This window comes from Synchiropus splendidus, chromosome 16 (genome assembly GCF_027744825.2).
Source record: "Synchiropus splendidus isolate RoL2022-P1 chromosome 16, RoL_Sspl_1.0, whole genome shotgun sequence".
Lineage (NCBI taxonomy): Eukaryota > Metazoa > Chordata > Actinopteri > Syngnathiformes > Callionymidae > Synchiropus > Synchiropus splendidus.
Window position 1 is genome coordinate 2,362,968 of NC_071349.1, and position 19,840 is coordinate 2,382,807.

A 19,840-nucleotide genomic window follows, 5' to 3' on the forward strand; every position below is an offset into this window, starting at 1 on the left:
TTTTTATGTTTGGCGTTCCCGAATCGACCTTATCTCAGACTGAAAACGCGTTTTCGGAATTGAGCCATAACTTGGCAGGGAAGCTTCAGAACATGAAATTTTCACCTCCCACTATAGCAGAAAGGGTCTTACTAGTAGTTGCACATCAAATCTAAGCTGTCTGAAGTGTTTTTCCAAAGTTATCTACTTTTTTATGTTTGGCGTTCTGGAACCCACCTTATCTCTGTCTGAAAATGTGTTTTCTGCTTTGTGCCGTGACTTTGCCGGGAAGCCTCAGAACATGAAATTTTCACCTCCCACTATAGCAGAAAGGGTCTTTCTAGTAGTTGCACTTCAAATCTAAGCTGTCTGAAGTGTTTTTCCAGAATTATCAACATTTTTATGTTTGGCGTTCCGGAATCGACCTTATCTCTGGCTGAAAACGCGTTTTACGCTTGGTGCCATAACTTTGCAGTGAAGCTTCAGAACATCGAATTTTCACCTCCCACTATAGCAGAAAGGGTCTTTCTAGTAGTTGCAGATCAAATCTAAGCTGTCTGAAATGTTTTTCCAAAGTTATCAACATTTTTATGTTTGGCGTTCTGGAACCCACCTTATCTCAGTCTGAAAACGTGTTTTACGCATTGTGCCATAACTTTGCAGGGAAGCCACAGAACATGAAATATTCACTTGCTGCTATAGTAGAAATGGTCTTTCTAGTAGTTGCACATCAAATCTAAGCTGTCTGAAGTGGCTTTCCAAAGTTATCAACATTTTTATGTTTGGCGTTCCGGAATCGACCTAATCTCAAGCTGAAAACGCGTTTTACGCATTGTGCCATAACTTTGGAGGGAAGCTTCAGAACATCGAATTTTGACCACCCGCTATATCAGAAAGGGTCTTTCAAGTAGTTGCACATCAAATCTAAGCTGTCTGAAGTGTTTTTCCAAAGTTATCTACTTTTTTATGTTTGGCGTTCTGGAACCCATCTTATCTCAGTCTGAAAATGTGTTTTCTGCTTTGTGCCGTAACTTTGCCGGGAAGCCTCAGAACATGAAATTTTCACCTCCCACTAAAGCAGAAAGGGTCTTTCTAGTAGTTGCACTTCAAATCTAAGCTGTCTGAAGTGTTTTTCCAAAGTTATCAACATTCTTATGTTTGGCGTTCCGAAATCAACCTTATCTCAGGCTGAAAACGCTTTTTCTGCATTGTGCCATAACTTTGCAGGGAAGCTTCCGAATATGATATTTTAACCTCCCACTATTCCAGAAAGGTTCTGTCTTGTAGTTGCACATCAAATCTAAGCTGTCTGAAATGTTTTTCCATAGTTATCAACATTTTTATGTTTGGCGTACCGGAATCGACCTTATCTCAGGCTGAAAACGCGTTTTCTGCATTGTGCCATAACTTTGCAGGGATGCTTCAGAACATGAAATTTTCACCTCCCACTATAGCAGAAAGGGTCTTTCTTGTAGTTGCACATCAAATGTAAGCGGTCTGAAGTGTATTTCAAAAGTTATCAACTTTTTTATGTTTGACGTTCCTGAATCGACCTTATCACAGGCTGAAAACGCGTTTTACGCATTGTTCAATTACTTTGCCGTGAAGCTTCAGAACATGAAATTTTCACCTCCCACAATGGCAGAAATGGTCTATCTAGTAGTTGGACATCAAATCCAAGCAGTCTGAAGTGTTTTTCCAAAGTCATCAACATTTTTATGTCTGGAGTTCCGGAAATGACCTTATCTCAGGCAGAAAACGCGTTTTACGCATTGTGCCACAACTTTGCAGGGAAGCTTCAAACATGAAATTTTCACCTCCCACTATAGCAGAAAGGGTCTTTCTAGTAGTTTCAGGTGAAATCTAAGCTGTCTGAAGTGTTTTTCCAAAGTTATCAACATTTTTATGTTTGGCGTTCCGGAATCGACTTTATCTCAGGCTGAAAACGTGTTTTCCGCATTGTGCCATAACTTTGCAAGGAAGCTTCAGAACATGAAATTTTAAATTTCCACTATAGCAGAAAGGGTCTTTCTGGTAGTTGCACATCAAATCTAAGCTGTCTGAAGTGTTTTTCCGAAGTTATTAACATTTTTATCTTTGGCGTTACGGAATCGACCTTATCTCAGGCTGAATACGCGTTTTCTGCATTGTGCCGTAACTTTGCAGGGAATCTTCAGAACATGAAATTTTCACCTCCCATAATAGCAGAAAGGGTCTTTTTAGTAGTTGCACATCAAATCTAAGCTGTTTGAAGTCTTTTTCCAAAGTTATCAACATTTTTATGCTTGGCGTTCCGAAACCCACCTTATCTCAGGCTGAAAACGCGTTTTCTGCATTGTGCCATAACTTTGCAGAGAAGATTCAGAACATGAAATTTTCACCTCCCACTATAGCAGAAAGGGTCTTTCTAGTAGTTGCACATCAAATCTAAGCTGTCTGAAGTGTTTTTCCAAAGTTATCAACATTTTAATGTTTGCCGTTCCGGAATCGACCTTATCTCAGGCTGAAAACGCGTTTTACGCATTGTGCCATAACTTTGCATAAAGCTTCAGAACATGAAATTTTCACCTCCCACTATAGCAGAAAGGGTCTTTCTAGTAGTTACAGATCAAACCTAAGCTGTCTGAAATGTTTTTCCAAAGTTATCAACATTTTTATGTTTGGCGTTCCGGAACCCACCTTATCTCAGGCTGAAAACGCGTTTTCATCATTGTGCAATAACTTTGCATAAAGCTTTAGAACATGAAATTTTCACCTCCCACTATAGCAGGAAGGGTCTTTCTAGTAGTTGCACATCAAATCTATGCTGTTTGAAGTGTTCTTCCAAAGTTATCAACATTTTTATGTTTGGCGTTCCGGAACCCACCTTATCTCAGGCTGTAAACGCTTTTTTTGCATTGTGCCATAACTTTGGAGGGAAGCTTCAGAACATGAACTTTTCAATTCCCATTATAACAGAAGGGGTCTTTCTCATACTTGCACATCAAATCTAAGCTGTCTAAGTGTTTTTTGAAAGTTTTCAACATTTTTATGTTTGGCGTTCCTGAATCGATCTTATCTCAGGCTGAAAACGCGTTTTCTGCAATGTGCCATAACTTTGCAGAGAAGCTTCAGAACATGAAATTTTCAACTCCCACTATAGCAGAAAGGCTTTTTCCAGTAGTTGCACATCAAATCTAAGCTGTCTGAAGTGTTTTTCTAAAGTTATCAACATTTTTATATTTGGCGTTCCGGAATCGACCTTATCTCAGGCTGAATACGCGATTTACGCATTCTGCCATAACTTTGCAGGGAATCTTCAGAACATGATATTTTCATATTCCACTATTGCAGAAAGGGTCTTTCTAGTAGTTGCACATCAAATCTAAGCTGTGTGAAGTGTTGTTCCAAAGTTATCAACATTTTTATGTTTGGCGTTCCGGAACCCACCTTATGTCAGGCTGAAAATGCGTTTTATGCATTGTGCCACAACTTTGCAGGGAAGCTTAAGAACATGAAATTTTAACCTCCCACAATAGCAGAAAGGGTCTTTCTAGTAGTTGCACATCAAATCTAAGCTGTCTGAAGTGTTTTTCCAAAGTTATCAACATTTTAATGTTTGCCGTTCCGGAATCGACCTTATCTCAGGCTGAAAACGCGTTTTACGCATTGTGCCATAACTTTGCATAAAGCTTCAGAACATGAAATTTTCACCTCCCACTATAGCAGAAAGGGTCTTTCTAGTAGTTACAGATCAAACCTAAGCTGTCTGAAATGTTTTTCCAAAGTTATCAACATTTTTATGTTTGGCGTTCCGGAACCCACCTTATCTCAGGCTGAAAACGCGTTTTCATCATTGTGCAATAACTTTGCATAAAGCTTTAGAACATGAAATTTTCACCTCCCACTATAGCAGAAAGGGTCTTTCTAGTAGTTGCAGATTAAATCTAAGCTGTCTGAAATGTTTTTCCAAAGTTTTCAACCTTTTTATGTTTGGCGTTCTGGAACCCACCTTATCTCAGGCTGAAAACGTGTTTTTTGCATTGTGCCATAACTTTGCAGGGATGCCACAGAACATGAAATTTTCACCTGCCGCTATAGTAGAAAGGGTCGTTCTAGTAGTTGCACATCAAATCCAAGCTGTCTGAAGTGGCTTTCCAAAGTTATCAACATTTTTATGTTTGGAGTTCCGGAATCAACCTTATCTCAGGCTGAACACCCGTTTTCTGCATTGTGCCATAACTTTGCAGGGATGCTTCAGAACATGAAATTTCCACCTCTCACTATAGCAGAAAGGGTCTTTCTAGTAGTTGCACGTGAAATCTAAGCTGTCTGAAGTGTTTTTCCAAAGTTATCAACATTTCTATGTTTGGCATTCCAGAATCGACCTAATCTCAAGCTGAAAACGCGTTTTACGCATTGTGCCATAACTTTGGAGGGAAGCTTCAGAACATCGAATTTTGACCACCCGCTATATCAGAAAGGGTCTTTCAAGTAGTTGCACATCAAATCTAAGCTGTCTGAAGTGTTTTTCCAAAGTTATCAACATTCTTATGTTTGGCGTTTCGGAATCGACCTAATCTCAGGCTGAAAACGTGTTTTACGCATGGTGCCATAACTTTGCAGGGAAGCTTCAGAACATGAAATTTTCACCTCCCACTATAGCAGAAAGGGTCTTTCTAGTAGTTGCACATCAAATCTAAGCTGTCTGAAGTGTTTTTCCAAAGTTATCTACTTTTTTATGTTTGGCGTTCTGGAACCCATCTTATCTCAGTCTGAAAATGTGTTTTCTGCTTTGTGCCGTAACTTTGCCGGGAAGCCTCAGAACATGAAATTTTCACCTCCCACTATAGCAGAAAGGGTCTTTCTAGTAGTTGCACTTCAAATCTAAGCTGTCTGAAGTGTTTTTCCAAAGTTATCAACATTCTTATGTTTGGCGTTCTGGAACCCACCTTATCTCGGGCTGAAAACGCGTTTTCTGCATTGTGCCATAACTTTGCAGGGAAGCTTCGGAACATGAAATGTTCACCTCCCACTATGGCAGAAAGGGTCTCTCTAGTAGTTGCACATCGAATCTAAGCTGTATGAAGTTTTTTTAGAAAGTTATCAACATTTTTATGCTTGGCGTTCCGGAATCGACCTTATCTCAGGCTGTAAACGCGTTTTACGCATGGTGCCATAACTTTGCTGGGAAGCTTCAGAACATGAAATTTTCACCTCCCACAATAGCAGAAACGGTCTTTCTAGTAGTTGCACTTCAAATCTAAGCTGTCTGAAGTGTTTTTCCAAAGTTATCTACATTTTTATGTTTGGCGTTTCGGAATCGAACTTATCTCAGGCTGAAAACGTGTTTTCTGCATTGTGCCATAACTTTGCAGGGAAGCTTCAGAACATGAAATTTTCACATCCCACTATAGCAGAAAGGGTCTTTCTAGTAGTTGCACATCAAATCTAAGCTGTCTGAAGTGTCTTTCATAAGTCATCAACATTTTTATGTTTGGCATTCCAGAATCGACCTTATCTCAGGCTGAAAACGCGTTTTCTGCATTGTGCCATAACTTTGCCGGGAAGCTTCAGAACATGAAATTTTCACCTCCCACTATAGCAGGAAGGGTCTTTCTAGTAGTTGCACATCAAATCTATGCTGTTTGAAGTGTTCTTCCAAAGTTATCAACATTTTTATGTTTGGCGTTCCGGAACCCACCTTATCTCAGGCTGTAAACGCTTTTTTTGCATTGTGCCATAACTTTGGAGGGAAGCTTCAGAACATGAACTTTTCAATTCCCATTATAACAGAAGGGGTCTTTCTCATACTTGCACATCAAATCTAAGCTGTCTAAGTGTTTTTTGAAAGTTTTCAACATTTTTATGTTTGGCGTTCCTGAATCGATCTTATCTCAGGCTGAAAACGCGTTTTCTGCAATGTGCCATAACTTTGCAGAGAAGCTTCAGAACATGAAATTTTCAACTCCCACTATAGCAGAAAGGCTTTTTCCAGTAGTTGCACATCAAATCTAAGCTGTCTGAAGTGTTTTTCTAAAGTTATCAACATTTTTATATTTGGCGTTCCGGAATCGACCTTATCTCAGGCTGAATACGCGATTTACGCATTCTGCCATAACTTTGCAGGGAATCTTCAGAACACGATATTTTCATATTCCACTATAGCAGAAAGGGTCTTTCTAGTAGTTGCACATCAAATCTAAGCTGTCTGAAGTGTTGTTCCAAAGTTATCAACATTTTTATGTTTGGCGTTCCGGAACCCACCTTATGTCAGGCTGAAAATGCGTTTTATGCATTGTGCCACAACTTTGCAGGGAAGCTTAAGAACATGAAATTTTAACCTCCCACAATAGCAGAAAGGGTCTTTCTAGTAGTTGCACATCAAATCTAAGCTGTCTGAAGTGTTTTTCCAAAGTTATCAACATTTTTAGGTTTGGCGTTCCGGAACCCACCTTTTGTCAGGCTGAAAACGCATTTTCTGCTTTGTGCCATAAATTTGCAGGGAAGCTTCAGAACATGAAATTTTCACCTCCCACTATAGCAGAAAGGGTCTTTCTCGTAGTTGCACATCAAATCTAAGCTGTCTGAAAAGTTTTTTCCAAAGTTATCAACATTTTTATGTTTGGCGTTCCGGAACCCTCCTTATCTCAGGCTGAAAAAGTGTTTTCTGCATTGTGCCATAACTTTGCAGGGAAGCTTCAGAACATGAAATTTTAACCTCCCACTGTAGCAGAAAGGGTCTTACTAGTAGTTGGAAATCAAATCTAAGCTGTCTGAAGTGTTTTTCCAAAGTTATCAACATTTTTATGTTTGAAGTTCCGGAACCCACCTTGTCTCAGGCTGAAAACGCGTTTTCTGCATTGTGCCATAACTTTGAAGGAAAGCTTCAGAACATGAAAGTTTCACCTCCCACTATAGCAGAAAGGGTATTTCTAGTAGTTACACATCAAATCTAAGCTATCTAAAGTGTTTTTCCAAAGTTATCAACATTTTTATGTTTGGCGTTCCGGAACCCGCCTCATCTCTGGCTGAAAAAGCGTTTTCTGCTTTGTGCCATAACTTTGCTGGGAATCTTTAGAACATGAAATTTTAACCTCCCACAATAGCATAAAGGGTCTTTCTTGCAGTTGCACATCAAATCTAAGCTGTCTGGAGTGTTTTTCCAAAGTTATCAACGTTTTTACGTCTGGCGTTCCGGAACCCACCTTATCTCAGGCTGAAAACGCGTTTTCTGCATTTTGCCATAACTTTGCAGGAAGCTTCACAACATGAAATTTTCACCTCCCACTATAGATGAAAAGGTCTTTCTAGTAGTTGTACATCAAATCTAAGCTTTCTGAAAAGTTTTTTTCCAAATGTATCAACATTTTTATGTTTGGCGTTCCGGAACCCACCTTATCTCAGGCTGAAAACGCGTTTTCTGCATTGTCCCATAACTTTGCAGGGAAACTTCAGAACATGAAATTTTCACTTCCCACTATAGCAGAAAGGGTATTTCTAGTAGTTGCACATCAAATCTAAGCTGTCTGAAATGTTTTTTCCAAAGTTATCAACATTTTTATGTTTGGCGTTCCGGAACCCACCTTATCTCTGGCTGAAAACGCATTTTCTGCTTTGTGCCATAACTTTGCTGGGAATCTTTAGAACATGAAATTTTAACCTCCCACAATAGCATAAAGGGTCTTTCTTGTAGTTGCACATCAAATCTAAGCTGTCTGAAGTGGTTTCCTAAAGTTATCAACAGTTTTATGTTTGGCGTTCCGGAACCCACCTTTTTTCAGGCTGAAAACGCCTTTTCTGCATTGTGCCATAACTTTGCAGGGAAGCTTCAGAACATGAAATTTTCACCTCCCACTATAGCAGAAAGGGTATTTCTCGTAGTTGCACATGAAATATAAGCTGTCTGAAGTGTTTTTCGAAAGTTATCAACATTTTTATGTTTGGCGTTCCGGAACCCACCTTATCTCAGGCTGAAAACGCGTTTTCTGCATTGTGCCATAACTTTGCAGGAAGCTTCAGAACATGAAATTTTCACCTCCCACTATAGCAGAAAGGGTCTTTCTAGTAGTTGCACTTCAAATCTAAGCTGTCTGAAATGTTTTTTCCAAAGTTATCAACATTTTTATGTTTGGCGTTCCGGAACCCACCTTATCTCAGGCTGAAAAGCCGGTTTCTGCATTGTGCCATAACTTTGCAGGGAAGCTTCAGAACATGAAATTTTCAACTCCCACTACAACAGATAGGGTCTTTGTAGTAGTTGCACATCAAATCTAAGCTGTCTGAAGTGTTTTTCGAAAATTATCAACATTTTTATGTTTGGCGTTCCGCAACCCACCTTGTCTCAGGCTGAAAAAGCGTTTTCTGCATTGTGCCATAACTTTGAAGGAAAGCTTCAGAACATGAAAGTTTCACCTCCCACTATAGCAGAAAGGGTCTTTCTAGTAGTTACACATCAAATATAAGCTGTCTGAAGTGTTATTCGAAAGTTATCAACTTTTTTATGTTTGGCGTTCCGGAACCCACCTTATCTCTGGCTGAAAACGCATTTTCTGCTTTGTGGCATAACTTTGCTGGGAATCTTTAGAACATGAAATTTTAACCTCCCACAATAGCATAAAGGGTCGTTAATGTAGTTGCACATCTAATCTAAGCTGTCTGAAGTGGTTTTCCAAAGTTATCAACATTTTTATGTTTGGCGTTCCGGAACCCACCTTATCTCTGGCTGAAAACGCATTTTCTGTTTTGTGCCATAAATTTGCAGGGAAGCTTCAGAACATGAAAGTTTCACCTCCCACTATAGCAGAAAGGGTCTTTCTAGTAGTTACACATCAAATATAAGCTGTCTGAAGTGTTATTCGAAAGTTATCAACTTTTTTATGTTTGGCGTTCCGGAACCCACCTTATCTCTGGCTGAAAACGCATTTTCTGCTTTGTGGCATAACTTTGCTGGGAATCTTTAGAACATGAAATTTTAACCTCCCACAATAGCATAAAGGGTCGTTAATGTAGTTGCACATCAAATCTAAGCTGTCTGAAGTGTTTTTCCAAAGTTATCAACATTTTTATGTTTGAAGTTCCGGAACCCACCTTGTCTCAGGCTGAAAACGCGTTTTCTGCAATGTGCCATAACTTTGAAGGAAAGCTTCAGAACATGAAAGTTTCACTTCCCACTATAGCAGAAAGGGTCTTTCTAGTAGTTACACATCAAATCTAAGCTGTCTGAAATGTTTTTTCCAAAGTTATCAACATTTTTATGTTTGGCGTTCCGGAACCCACCTTATCTCTGGCTGAAAACGCATTTTCTGCATTGTCCCATAACTTTGCAGGGAAACTTCAGAACATGAAATTTTCACTTCCCACTATAGCAGAAAGGGTATTTCTAGTAGTTGCACATCAAATCTAAGCTGTCTGAAATGTTTTTTCCAAAGTTATCAACATTTTTATGTTTGGCGTTCCGGAACACACCTTTTTTCAGGCTGAAAACGCCTTTTCTGCATTGTGCCATAACTTTGCAGGGAAGCTTCAGAACATGAAATTTTCACCTCCCACTATAGCAGAAAGGGTATTTCTCGTAGTTGCACATGAAATATAAGCTGTCTGAAGTGTTTTTCGAAAGTTATCAACATTTTTATGTTTGGCGTTCTGGAACCCACCTTATCTCAGGCTGAAAACGCGTTTTCTGCAATGTGCCATAACTTTGCAGGAAGCTTCAGAACATGAAGTTTTAAACTCCCACTATAGCAGAAAAGGTCATTATAGTAGTTGCACATCGAATCTAAGCTGTCTTGAAGTGTTTTTCTGAAGTTATCAACATTTTTATGTTTGGCGTTCCGGAACCCACCTTATCTCAGCCTGAAAACGCGTTTTACATATTTTGCCATAACTTTGCAGGGAAGATTCAGAACATGAAATTTTTACATCCCACTATAGCAGAAAGGGTCTTTCTAGTAGTTGCACATCAAATCTAAGCTGTCTGAAGTGTTTTTCCAAAGTTAACAACATTTTTATGTTTGGCGTTCTGGAACCCACCTAATCTCAGGCTGAAAACGCGTTTTCTGCATTGTGCCATAACTTTTCAGGGAAGCTTCAGAACATGAAATGTTCGCCTCCCACTATAGCAGATAGGGTCTTTCTAGTAGTTGCACATCAAATCTAAGCTGTCTGAAGTGTTTTTCCAAAGTTATCAATATTTTTATGTTTGGCGTTCCGGAATCGACCTTATCTCAGGCTGAAAACGCGTTTCCTGCATTGTGGTATAACTTTGCAGGGAAGCTTCAGAACATGAAATTTTCACCTCCCACTGTAGCTAAAAGGGTCTTTCTCGTAGTTGCACATCAAATCTAAGCTGTCTGAAGTGTTTTTCCAAAGTTATCAATATTTTTATGTTTGGCGTTCTGGAACCCAGCTAATTCCAGGCTGAAAACGCGTTTCCTGCATTGTTGCATAACTTTGCAGGGATGCATCAGAACATGAAATGTTCGCCTCCCACTGTAGCAGAAAGGGTCTTTCTAGTAGTTGCACATCAAATCTAAGCTGTCTGAAGTGTTTCTCCAAAGTTATCAACATTTTTATGTTTGGCGTTCAGGAACCCACCTTATCTCAGGATGAAAACGCGTTTTCTGCATTGTGCCATAACTTTGCAGGGAGACTTCAGAACATGAAATTTTATCCTCCCACTATAGCAGAAAGGGTATTTCTAGTAGTTGCACATCAAATCTAAGCTGTCTGAAGTGTTTTTCGAAAGTTTTCAACATTTTTATGTTTGGTGTTCCTGAATCGACCTTATCTCAGGCCGAAAACGCGTTTTTTGCGTTGTGCCATAACTTTGCAGGGAAGCTTCAGAACATGAAAATTTCACCTCCCACTATAGCAGAAAGGGTCTTTCTAGTAGATGCACATCAAATCTAAGCTGTCTTGAAGTGTTTTTCTGAAGTTATCAACATTTTTATGTTTGGCGTTCCGGAACCCACCTTATCTCAGCCTGAAAACGCGTTTTACATATTTTGCCATAACTTTGCAGGGAAGCTTCAGAACATGAAATTTTTACATCCCACTATAGCAGAAAGGGTCTTTCTAGTAGTTGCACATCAAATCTAAGCTGTCTGAAGTGTTTTTCCAAAGTTATCAATATTTTTATGTTTGGCGTTCCGGAACTCACCTTATCTCAGGCTGAAAACGCGTTTTGTGCATTGTGCCATAACTTTGCAGAGAAGCTTCAGAACATGAAATTTTCAACTCCCACTATAACAGACAGGGTCTTTCGAGTAGTTGCACATCAAATCTAAGCTGTCTGAAGTGTTTTTCCAAAGATATCAACATTTTTATGATTGGCGTTCCGGAACCCACCTTTTCTCAGGCTGAAAACGCGTTTTCTGCATTGTGCCATAATTTTGCAGGGAAGCTTCAGAACATGACATTTTCACCTCCCACTATAGCAGAAACGGTCTTTCCAGTAGTTGCACATCAAATCTAAGCTGTCTGATGTGTTTTTCCAAAGTTATCAACATTTTTATGTTTGGCGTTCCGGAATCGACCTTATCTCAGGCTGAAAACGCGTTTTACGCCTTTTGCATAAATTTGCAGGGAAGCTTCAGAACATGGAATTTTCACTACCAACTATAGCAGAAAGGGTCTTACTAGTATTTGCACATCAACTCTAAGCTGTCTGAAGTGTTTTTCCAAAGTTATCAACATCTTTATGTTTGGCGTTCCGGAACCCACCTTTTGTCAGGCTGAAAATGCGTTTTCTGCATTGTGCCACAACTTTGCAGGGAAGCTTAAGAACATGAATTTTTAACCTCCCACAATAGTAGAAAGGGTCTTTCTAGTAGTTGCACATCAAATCTAAGCTGTCTGAAGTGTTTTTCCAAAGTTATCAACATTTTTATGTTTGGCGTTCCGGAACCCACCTTTTGTCAGGCTGAAAACGCGTTTTCTGCATTGTTCCATAACTTTGCAGCGAAGCTTCAGAACATGAAATTTTAACCTCCCACTATAGCAGAAAGGGTCTTTCTCGTAGTTACACATCAAATCTAAGCTGTCTGAAGTGTTTTTCGAAAGTTTTCAAGATTTGTATGTTTGGTGTTCCTGAATCGACCTTATCTCAGGCTGAAAACGCGTTTTCTGCATTGTGCCATAACTTTGCAGGGAAACTTCAGATCATGAAATGTTCATTTCCCACTATAGCAGAAAGGGTCTTTCTCGTAAAAAGCACATCAAATCGAAGCTGTCTGAAGTGTTTGTCCAAAGTTATCAACATTTTTATGTTTGGCGTTCCGGAATCAACCTTATCTCAGGCTGAAAACGCGTTTTACGCATTGTGCCATAACTTTGCAGGAAAGCTTCAGAACATGAAATTTTCACCTCCCATTATAGCAGAAAGGGTCTTTCTAGTAGTTGCACATCAAATCTAAGCTGTCTGAAGTGTTTTTCCGAAGTTATCAACATTTTTATATTTGGCATTCCGGAATCGACCTTATGTGAGGCTGAAAACGCGTTTTCTTCATTGTGCCATAACTTTGCAGGGAATTTTCAGAACATGAAATTTTCAACTCCCACTATAGCAGAAAGGGTCTTTCTAGTAGTTGCATATCAAATCTAAGCTGTCTGAAGTGTTTTTCGAAAGTTTTCAAGATTTGTATGTTTGATGTTCCGGAATCTACCTTTTCTCAGGCTAAAAACGCGTTTTCTGCATTGTGCCATAACTTTGCAGGGAAGCTTCAGAACATGAAATTTTCTCCTCCGACTATAAGCATAAAGGGTCTCTCTAGTAGTTGCACATCAAATCTAACCTGTCTGAAGTGTTTTTCCAAAGTTATCAACATTTTTATGTTTGGCGTTCCGGAACCCACCTTTTGTCAGGCTGAAAATGCGTTTTCTGCATTGTGCCACAACTTTGCAGGGAAGCTTAAGAACATGAATTTTTAACCTCCCACAATAGTAGAAAGGGTCTTTCTAGTAGTTGCACATCAAATCCAAGCTGTCTGAAGTGTTTTTCCAAAGTTATCAACATTTTTATGTTTGGCGTTCCGGAACCCACCTTTTGTCAGGCTGAAAACGCGTTTTCTGCATTGTTCCATAACTTTGCAGCGAAGCTTCAGAACATGAAATTTTAACCTCCCACTATAGCAGAAAGGGTCTTTCTCGTAGTTACACATCAAATCTAAGCTGTCTGAAGTGTTTTTCGAAAGTTTTCAAGATTTGTATGTTTGGTGTTCCTGAATCGACCTTATCTCAGGCTGAAAACGCGTTTTCTGCATTGTGCCATAACTTTGCAGGGAAACTTCAGATCATGAAATGTTCATTTCCCACTATAGCAGAAAGGGTCTTTCTCGTAAAAAGCACATCAAATCGAAGCTGTCTGAAGTGTTTGTCCAAAGTTATCAACATTTTTATGTTTGGCGTTCCGGAATCAACCTTATCTCAGGCTGAAAACGCGTTTTACGCATTGTGCCATAACTTTGCAGGAAAGCTTCAGAACATGAAATTTTCACCTCCCATTATAGCAGAAAGGGTCTTTCTAGTAGTTGCACATCAAATCTAAGCTGTCTGAAGTGTTTTTCCGAAGTTATCAACATTTTTATATTTGGCATTCCGGAATCGACCTTATGTGAGGCTGAAAACGCGTTTTCTTCATTGTGCCATAACTTTGCAGGGAATTTTCAGAACATGAAATTTTCAACTCCCACTATAGCAGAAAGGGTCTTTCTAGTAGTTGCATATCAAATCTAAGCTGTCTGAAGTGTTTTTCCAAAGTTCTCAACATTTTTATGTTTGACGTTCTGGAACCCACCTTATCTCAGGCTGAAAACGCGTTTTCTGCATTGTGCCATAACTTTGCAGGAAAGCTGCAAAATATGAAATTTTCACCTCCCACTATAGCAGAAAGGGTCTTTCTAGTAGTTGCATATCAAATCTAAGCTGTCTGAAGTGTTTTTCCAAAGTCATCAACATTTTTATGTTTGGCGTTCCGGAATCAACCTTATCTCAGGCTGAAAACGCGTTTTCTGCATTGTGCCATACCTTTGCAGTGAAGCTTCAGAACATGACATTTTCACCTCCCACTATAGCATAAAGGGTCTTTCTAGTTGTTGCACATCAAATCTAAGCTGTTTGAAGTGTTTTTCCAAAGTAATCAACATTTTTATATTTGGCGTTCCGGAATCAACCTCATATCAGGCTGAAAACGCATTTTACGCATTGTGCCATGACTTTGCAGGAAACCTTCAGAACATTAAATTTTCACCTCCCACTATAGCAGAAAGGGTCTTTCTAGTACTTGTACATCAAATCTAAGCTGTCTGAAGTGTTTTTCCGAAGTTATCAACATTTTTATGTTTGGCGTTCCGGAATTGACCATATGTGAGGCTGAAAACGCGTTTTCTGCATTGTGACGTACCTTTGCAGGTAAGCTTCAGAACATGAAATTTTAACCTCCCACGATAGCAGAAAGGGTCTTTCTAGTAGTTGCACATCAAATCGAAGCTGTTTGAATTGTTTTTCCAAAGTTATCAACACTTTTATGTTTGGTTTTCCGGAATCAACCTTATCTTAGGCTGAAAACGCGTTTTACGCATTGTGCCATAACTTTGCAGGAAAGCTTCAGAACATGAAATTTTCAACTCCCACTATAGCAGAAAGGGTCTTTCTAGTAGTTGCACATCAAATCTAAGCTGTCTAAAGAGTTTTTCCAAAGTTATCAATATTTTTATGTTTGGCGTTCCGGAATCGACCTTATCTCAGGCTGAAAACGCGTTTCCTGCATTGTGGCATAACTTTGCAGGGAAGCTACAGAACATCGAATTTTCAATTCCCATTATAGCAGAAAGGGTTTTTCTCATTCTTGCACATAAAATCTAAGCTGTCTGAAGTGTTTTTCCAGAATTATGAACATTTTTATCTTTGGCGTTCCGGAATCGACCTTATCTCAGGTTGAAAACGCGTTTTACGCATGGTGCCATAACTTTGCAGGGAAGCTTCAGAACATCGAATTTTCACCTCCCACTATAGCAGAAACGGTCTTTCTAGTAGTTGCACATCAAATATAAGCTGTCTGAAGTGTTTTTCCAAAGTTATCAACATTTTTATGTTTGGCATTCCGGAATCGACCTTATGTGATGCTGAAAACTCGTTTTCTGCATTGTGCCATAACTTTGCAGGAAAGCTTCAGAACATGAAATTTCTACATCCCACTATAGCAGAAAGGGTCTTTCTCGTAGTTGCACATCAAATCTAAGCTGTTTGAAGTGTTTTTCCAAAGTAATCAACATTTTTATGTTTGACGTTCCGGAATCAACCTAATCTCAGGCTGAAAACGCATTTTACGCATTGTGCCATAACTTTGCAGGAAAGCTTCAGAACATTAAATTTTCACCTCCCACTATAGCAGAAAGGGTCTTTCTAGAACTTGTACAACTAATCTAAGCTGTCTGAAGTGTTTTTCCGAAGTTATCAACATTTTTATGTTTGGCGTTCCGGAATTGACCTTATGTGAGGCTGAAAACGCGTTTTCTGCATTGTGACATAACTTTGCAGGTAAGCTTCAGAACATGAAATTTTCATCTCCCACTATAGCAGAAAGGGTCTTTCTAGTAGTTGCACATCAAATGTAGGCTGTCTGAAGTGTTTTTCCAAAGTTATCAACATTTTTATGTTAGGCGTTTCGGAACCCACCTTATCTCAGGCTGTAAACGCTTTTTTTGCATTGTGCCATAAATTTGGAGGGAAGATTCAGAACACGAAATTTTAACCTCCCACTATAGCAGAAAGGGTCTTTCTAGTAGTTGCACATCAAATCTAACCTGTCTGAAGTGTTTTTCCAAATTTTTCAAGATTCTTATGTTTGGCGTTCCGGAATCAACCTTATCTCAGGCTGAAAACGCGTTTTCTGCATTATGCCATCACTTTGCAGGAAAGCTGCAGAATAAGAAATTTTCACCTCCCACTATAGCAGAAAGGGTCTTTCTAGTAGTTGCAAATCAAATCTAAGCTGTCTGAAGTGTTTTTCCAAAGTTATCAATATTTTTATGCTTGGCGTTCTGAAACCCACCTTATCTCAGGCTGAAAACGTGTTTCCTGCATTGTGCCATAACATTGCAGGGAAGCTTCAGAACATGAAATTTTCACCTCCCACTATAGCAGAAAGGGTCTTTCTAGTAGTTGCACATCAAATCTAAGCTGCCTGAAGTGTTTTTCGTAAGTTATCAACATTTTTTTGTTTGGCGTTCCGGAACCCACCTTATCTCAGGCAGAAAATGACTTTTCTGCCTTGTGCCATAACTTTGCAGGGAAGCTTCAGAACATGACATTTTCACATCCCACTATAGCAGAAAGGGTCTTTCTAGTAGTTGCACATCAAATCTAAGCTGTTTGATGTGTTTTTCCAAAGTTATCAACATTTTTATGTTTGGCGTTCCGGAATCGACCTTATCTCAGGCTGAAAACACGTTTTCTGCATTGTGCCATAACTATGCAGGGAAGCTTCAGAACATGAAATTTTCACCTCCCACTGTAGCAGAAAGGGTCTTTCTAGTAGTTGCACATCAAATCTAAGCTGTGTGAAGTGTTTTTCCAAAGTTATCATATTTCTATGTTTGGCGTTCCAGAATTGACCTTGTCTCATGCTGAAAACGTATTTTCTGCATTGTGCCATAACTTTGCAGGGAAGTTTCAGAACATGAAATTTACACCTCCCACTATAGCAGAAATGGTCTTTCTAGTAGTTGCACATCAAATCTAAGCTGTCTGAAGTGTTTTTCCAGAATTATGAACATGTTTATGTTTGGCGTTCCAGAATCGACCTTATCTCAGGCTGAAAACGCGTTTTACGCATTGTGCCATAACTTTGGTGGGAAGCTTCATATCATCGAATATTCACCACCCACTATATCAGAAAGGGTCTTTCTAGTAGTTGCACATCAAATCTAAGCTGTCTAAAGAGTTTTTCAAAAGTTATCAATATTTTTATGTTTGGCGTTCCGGAATCGACCTTATCTCAGGCTGAAAACGCGTTTCCTGCATTGTGGCATAACTTTGCAGGGAAGCTTCAAAACATCGAATTTTCACCTCCCACAATGGCAGAAACGGTCTTTCTAGTAGGTGCACATCAAATCTAAGCTGTCTGAAGTGTTTTTCCAAAGTTATCAACATTTTTATGTTTGGCATTCCGGAATCGACCTTATGTGATGCTGAAAACTCGTTTTCTGCATTGTGCCATAACTTTGCAGGGAAGCTTCAGAACATGAAATTTACACCTCCCACTATAGCAGAAATGGTCTTTCTAGTAGTTGCACATCAAATCTAAGCTGTCTGAAGTGTTTTTCCAGAATTATGAACATGTTTATGTTTGGCGTTCCGGAATCGACCTTATCTCAGGCTGAAAACGCGTTTCCTGCATTGTGGCATAACTTTGCAGGGAAGCTTCAAAACATCGAATTTTCACCTCCCACAATGGCAGAAACGGTCTTTCTAGTAGGTGCACATCAAATCTAAGCTGTCTGAAGTGTTTTTCCAAAGTTATCAACATTTTTATGTTTGGCATTCCGGAATCGACCTTATGTGATGCTGAAAACTCGTTTTCTGCATTGTGCCATAACTTTGCAGGGAAGCTTCAGAACATGAAATTTCCACGACCCACGATAGCAGAAAGGGTCTTTCTAGTAGTTGCACATCAAATCGAAGCTGTTTGAATTGTTTTTCCAAAGTTATCAACATTTTTATGTTTGGCGTTCTGGAACCCACCTTATCTCAGGCTGGCAACGCGTTTTCTGCATTGTGCCATAACTTTGCAGGGAAGCTTCAGAACATGAAATTTCTACATCCCACTATAGCAGAAAGGGTCTTTCTAGTAGTTGCACATCAAATCGAAGCTGTTTGAATTGTTTTTCCAAAGTTATCAACACTTTTATGTTTGGTGTTCCGGAATCAACCTTATCTCAGGCAGAAAATGACTTTTCTGCCTTGTGCCATAACTTTGCAGGGAAGCTTCAGAACATGACATTTTCACATCCCACTATAGCAGAAAGGGTCTTTCTAGTAGTTGCACATCAAATCTAAGCTGTTTGACGTGTTTTTCCAAAGTTATCAACATTTTTATGTTTGGCGTTCCGGAATCGACCTTATCTCAGGCTGAAAACACGTTTTCTGCATTGTGCCATAACTATGCAGGGAAGCTTCAGAACATGAAATTTTCACCTCCCACTGTAGCAGAAAGGGTCTTTCTAGTAGTTGCACATCAAATCTAAGCTGTGTGAAGTGTTTTTCCAAAGTTATCATATTTCTATGTTTGGCGTTCCAGAATTGACCTTGTCTCATGCTGAAAACGTATTTTCTGCATTGTGCCATAACTTTGCAGGGAAGTTTCAGAACATGAAATTTTCACCTCCCACTATAGCAGAAATGGTCTTTCTAGTAGTTGCACATCAAATCTAAGCTGTCTGAAGTGTTTTTCCAGAATTATGAACATGTTTATGTTTGGCGTTCCGGAATCGACCTTATCTCAGGCTGAAAACGCGTTTTACGCATTGTGCCATAACTTTGGTGGGAAGCTTCATATCATCGAATATTCACCACCCACTATATCAGAAAGGGTCTTTCTAGTAGTTGCACATCAAATCTAAGCTGTCTAAAGAGTTTTTCCAAAGTTATCAACATTTTTATGTTTGGCATTCCGGAATCGACCTTATGTGATGCTGAAAACTCGTTTTCTGCATTGTGCCATAACTTTGCAGGGAAGCATCACAACATGAAATTTTCACCTCCCACTACAGCAGAAATGGTCTTTCTAGTACTTGCACATCAAATCTAAGCTGTCTGAAGTGTTTTTCGGAAGTTATTAACATTTTTATGTTTGGCGTTCCGGAATTGACCTTATGTGAGGCTGAAAACGCGTTTTCTGCATTGTGACATAACTTTGCAGGGAAGCTTCAGAACATGAAATTTCCACGACCCACGATAGCAGAAAGGGTCTTTCTAGTAGTTGCACATCAAATCGAAGCTGTTTGAATTGTTTTTCCAAAGTTATCAACATTTTTATGTTTGGCGTTCTGGAACCCACCTTATCTCAGGCTGGCAACGCGTTTTCTGCATTGTGCCATAACTTTGCAGGGAAGCTTCAGAACATGAAATTTCTACATCCCACTATAGCAGAAAGGGTCTTTCTAGTAGTTGCACATCAAATCGAAGCTGTTTGAATTGTTTTTCCAAAGTTATCAACACTTTTATGTTTGGTGTTCCGGAATCAACCCTATCTCAGGCTGAAAACGCGTTTTACGCATTGTGCCATAACTTTGCAGGAAAGCTTCAGAACATCGAATTTTCACCTCCCACAATGGCAGAAATGGTCTTTCTAGTAGTTGCACATCAAATCTAAGCTGTCTGAAGTGTTTTTCCAGAATTATGAACATGTTTATGTTTGGCGTTCCGGAATTGACCTTATCTCAGTCTGAAAATGTGTTTTCTGCATTGTGCCCTAACTTTGCAGGGAAGTTTCAGAACATGAAATTTTCACCTCCCGCTATAATAGAGAGGGTCTTTCGAGTAGTTGCACATCGAATCTAAGCTGTCTGAAATGTTTTTCCAAAGTTATCAACATTTTTATGTTTGGCGTTCTGGAACCCACCTTATCTCAGTCTGAAAACGCGTTTTCTGCATTGTGCCATAACTTTGCAGGGAAGCTTCAGAACATGAAATTTTCACTTCCCACTATAGCAGAAAGGGTCTTTCTAGTACTTGCACATCAAATCTAAGCTGTCTGAAGTGTATTTCAAAAGTTATCAACTTTTTTATGTTTGGCGTTCCTGAATCAACCTTATCTCAGGCTGAAAACGCGTTTAACGCATTGTTCCATAAATTTGCAGGGAAGCTTCAGAACATCGAATTT